Source organism: Lepisosteus oculatus, chromosome 23, assembly GCF_040954835.1.
Source record: "Lepisosteus oculatus isolate fLepOcu1 chromosome 23, fLepOcu1.hap2, whole genome shotgun sequence".
Taxonomy (NCBI): Eukaryota; Metazoa; Chordata; class Actinopteri; order Semionotiformes; family Lepisosteidae; genus Lepisosteus; species Lepisosteus oculatus.
In genome coordinates, this window is record NC_090718.1 from 598,336 (window position 1) to 602,789 (window position 4,454).

Genomic DNA, 4,454 nt, shown 5'->3' on the forward strand with positions numbered 1-4,454 from the left:
AAGAGAGCAGATAAAGAGCACTGTAGGTGCTGCTCATTTTCTTACTCTCTGGACGGTTCGCAGCGATCCTGCCGGCTCAGTTTCAGTGGTCACAGGGAGGTCGGCTCAGACTGGGACCGAGAGAGTCCGCAGCCCTCTCATCCTACTGCTCTGTTACTGTTATTCCTGCCCCAGCAGTGTAAAGGGAAATGGCGCATGTGAATGCTTGTGTCCTGTAGCGCTCAGTGACACAGGACTGATCAGGACCAGGAACCTGAGCTCTGGGAGACTTCTGGGGCTCAGGGAGTCTCAGTGCCAGTGTAGATCAGATTCTGGGGCGCAGGGAGTCTCAGTGCTGGTGTAGATCAGATTCTGGGGTGCAGGGAGTCTCAGTGCCGGTGTAGATCAGATTCTGGGGCGCACGGAGTCTCAGTGCTGGTGTAGATCAGATTCTGGGGCTCAGGGGGTCTCAGTGCTGGTGTAGATCAGATTCTGGGGCTCAGGGAGTCTCAGTGCTGGTGTAGATCAGATTCTGGGGCTCAGGGAGTCTCAGTGCTGGTGTAGATCAGATTCTGGGGCTCAGGGGGTCTGTGCTGGTGTAGATCAGATTCTGGGGCTCAGGGAGTCTCAGTGCCGGTATAGATCAGATTCTGGGGCTCAGGGAGTCTCAGTGCTGGTGTAGATCAGATTCTGGGGCTCAGGGAGTCTCAGTGCCGGTGTAGATCAGATTCTGGGGCTCAGGGAGTCTCAGTGCCGGTGTAGATCAGATTCTGGGGCGCAGGGAGTCTCAGTGCCGGTGTAGATCAGATTCTGGGGCGCAGGGAGTCTCGGTGCTGGTGTAGATCAGATTCTGGGGTGCAGGAAGTCTCAGTGCTGGTGTAGATCAGATTCTGGGGCTCAGGGAGTCTCAGTGCCGGTATAGATCAGATTCTGGGGCTCAGGGAGTCTCAGTGCTGGTGTAGATCAGATTCTGGGGCTCAGGGAGTCTCAGTGCTGGTGTAGATCAGATTCTGGGGCTCAGGGAGTCTCAGTGCCGGTGTAGATCAGATTCTGGGGCTCAGGGAGTCTCAGTGCCAGTGTAGATCAGATTCTGGGGCGCAGGGAGTCTCAGTGCTGGTGTAGATCAGATTCTGGGGCTCAGGGAGTCTCAGTGCTGGTGTAGATCAGATTCTGGGGTGCAGGGAGTCTCAGTGCTGGTGTAGATCACATTCTGGGGCTCAGGGGGTCTCAGTGCTGGTGTAGATCAGATTCTGGGGCTCAGGTGGTCTGTGCTGGTGTAGATCAGATTCTGGGGCGCAGGGAGTCTCAGTGCCGGTGTAGATCAGATTCTGGGGCTCAGGGAGTCTCAGTGCTGGTGTAGATCAGATTCTGGGGTGCAGGGAGTCTCAGTGCTGGTGTAGATCAGATTCTGGGGCTCAGGGAGTCTCAGTGCTGGTGTAGATCAGATTCTGGGGCTCAGGGAGTCTCAGTGCTGGTGTAGATCAGATTCTGGGGCTCAGGTGGTCTGTGCCGGTGTAGATCAGATTCTGGGGTGGAGGGAGTCTCAGTGCTGGTGTAGATCAGATTCTGGGGTGCAGGGAGTCTCAGTGCTGGTGTAGATCAGATTCTGGGGTGCAGGGAGTCTCAGTGCTGGTGTAGATCAGATTCTGGGGCTCAGGGGGTCTCAGTGCTGGTGTAGATCAGATTCTGGGGCTCAGGGAGTCTCAGTGCTGGTGTAGATCAGATTCTGGGGCTCAGGGGGTCTCAGTGCTGGTGTAGATCAGATTCTGGGGCTCAGGGGGTCTGTGCTGGTGTAGATCAGATTCTGGGGTGCAGGGAGTCTCAGTGCTGGTGTAGATCAGATTCTGGGGCTCAGGGAGTCTCAGTGCCGGTGTAGATCAGATTCTGGGGCTCAAGGGGTCTGTGCTGGTGTAGATCAGATTCTGGGGCTCAGGGAGTCTCAGTGCCGGTGTAGATCAGATTCTGGGGCTCAGGGGGTCTCAGTGCCGGTGTAGCTCAGATTCTGGGGCTCAGGGAGTCTCAGTGCTGGTGTAGATCAGATTCTGGGGCTCAGGGGGTCTGTGCTGGTGTAGATCAGATTCTGGGGCTCAGGGGGTCTCAGTGTTGGTGCAGATCAGATTCTGGGGCGCAGTGGGTCTCAGTGTTGGTGTAAATCCGATTCTGGGGCTCAGGGAGTCTCAGTGCCGGTGTAGATCAGATTCTGGGGCTCAGGGGGTCTGTGCTGGTGTAGATCAGATTCTGGGGCTCAGGGAGTCTCAGTGCCGGTGTAGATCAGATTCTGGGGCTCAGGTGGTCTGTGCTGGTGTAGATCAGATTCTGGGGCTCAGGGAGTCTCAGTGCTGGTGTAGATCAGATTCTGGGGCTCAGGGAGTCTCAGTGCCGGTGTAGATCAGATTCTGGGGCTCAGGGGGTCTCAGTCCCGGTGTAGATCAGATTCTGGGGCTCAGGTGGTCTGTGCTGGTGTAGATCAGATTCTGGGGCTCAGGGAGTCTCAGTGCTGGTGTAGATCAGATTCTGGGGCTCAGGGAGTCTCAGTGCCAGTGTAGATCAGATTCTGGGGCTCAGGGAGTCTCAGTGCTGGTGTAGATCAGATTATGGGGCTCAGGGAGTCTCAGTGCTGGTGTAGATCAGATTCTGGGGCTCAGGGGGTCTCAGTGTTGGTGCAGATCAGATTCTGGGGCTCAGGGGGTCTCAGTGTTGGTGTAAATCCGATTCTGGGGCTCAGGGGGTCTCAGTGCTGGTGTAGATCAGATTCTGGGGCTCAGGGAGTCTCAGTGCAGGTGTAGATCTGATTCTGGGGTGCAGGGAGTCTCAGTGCTGGTGTAGATCAGATTCTGGGGCTCAGGGGGTCTGTGCTGGTGTAGATCAGATTCTGGGGCTCAGGGGGTCTCAGTGTTGGTGCAGATCAGATTCTGGGGCTCAGGGGGTCTCAGTGTTGGTGTAAATCCGATTCTGGGGCTCAGGGGGTCTCAGTGCCGGTGTAGATCAGATTCTGGGGCTCAGGTGGTCTGTGCTGGTGTAGATCAGATTCTGGGGTGCAGGGAGTCTCAGTGCTGGTGTAGATCAGATTCTGGGGCTCTGGGAGTCTCAGTGCTGGTGTAGATCAGATTCTGGGGCTCAGGGGGTCTGTGCTGGTGTAGATCAGATTCTGGGGCTCAGGGAGTCTCAGTGCCGGTGTAGATCGGATTCTGGGGCTCAGGGGGTCTCAGTGTTGGTGCAGATCAGATTCTGGGGCTCAGGGGGTCTCAGTGCTGGTGTAGATCAGATTCTGGGGCTCAGGGAGTCTCAGTGCTGGTGTAGATCAGATTCTGGGGCTCAGGGAGTCTCAGTGCTGGTGTAGATCAGATTCTGGGGTGCAGGGAGTCTCAGTGCTGGTGTAGATCAGATTCTGGGGTGCAGGGAGTCTCAGTGCTGGTGTAGATCAGATTCTGGGGTGCAGGGAGTCTCAGTGCTCTACAGCCTCTCTGGGACAGAAGCTCTTGTGGAGCAGTTCAGCTCAGACTGAGCCTCTTCCTGTGTGAAACCTCCTGTTCAACTGCCAGCTGACTCTTCTCAGAAACACTTATCAGTGAAGAAAGTGTTTGAGCTCAGTGACACTTCTCCTTTGCAGAAATAAGGCCTGTGGTTTGAGCCCACTGCAGAGTGCCTCCGCCCTCGGCTCTGCTGTCTCTCGGCCTGCTCTCTCCTGCAGAGCCTCACTGAGCTGCAGGGCTTCGGTCACTGCATGTGTGACACCTCCCTGTGAAAAGCCTCTCTGGGCCTGTGAAGTGTCCTTGTTAATTCCTCATCGCGACGCGCTGCCTCTGGGTCTGCCAAGAGAAGAGCAGCTGTTTCACACTGCCCAGCCATGGTGTTGGAGTCGATACCCTGGCTTCTCTCCAGACACAGCTGGATGAGCTCCTCCAGTCAGGACAGGAGGCTCTACTGTACACAGAGGGGGGTGGGGGCGGGGAACAGGCTGCCCAGCCATGGTGTTGGAGCCAATACTCTGGCTTCTCTCACAGCTGGATGAGAATCTGGGATCTTTCTTGAACCCATCCCCCACACTGCAAACGTTGGAGGAGATCTGTATGATTTCATTCATCTGTTTTGCCCTTCCTTCTCCAGGCTTTTAGATAGATAATACTTTATTAATCCCGTAGGGAAATTGATGTGTTACAGCAGTCCAGCCCAAGACAAGCAAAACAGACACCAGAATAGTTATAAAACAAAAGACAACAAAATAAATAAAAATAAATAAATACATAGGTGTGTGCAAAATGTGCTGATCATATTCACTGTAAAAACAATAAAATATGTGCAAAATATATTATTTTATTTTCTTAAACTTCACTCTTTTACTTCTTCTTTTTCCCTTTCTTTCGCTCCGCTCTCTCGGTCTCACGCAGCTCTCGCTGCTTCTAGCAGTTTCTGTCCAGGGCCAGCGGGGTCTTGGTCTCTCTCCTCACATCAGCTGAGCTCCAGTGCGGACAGGC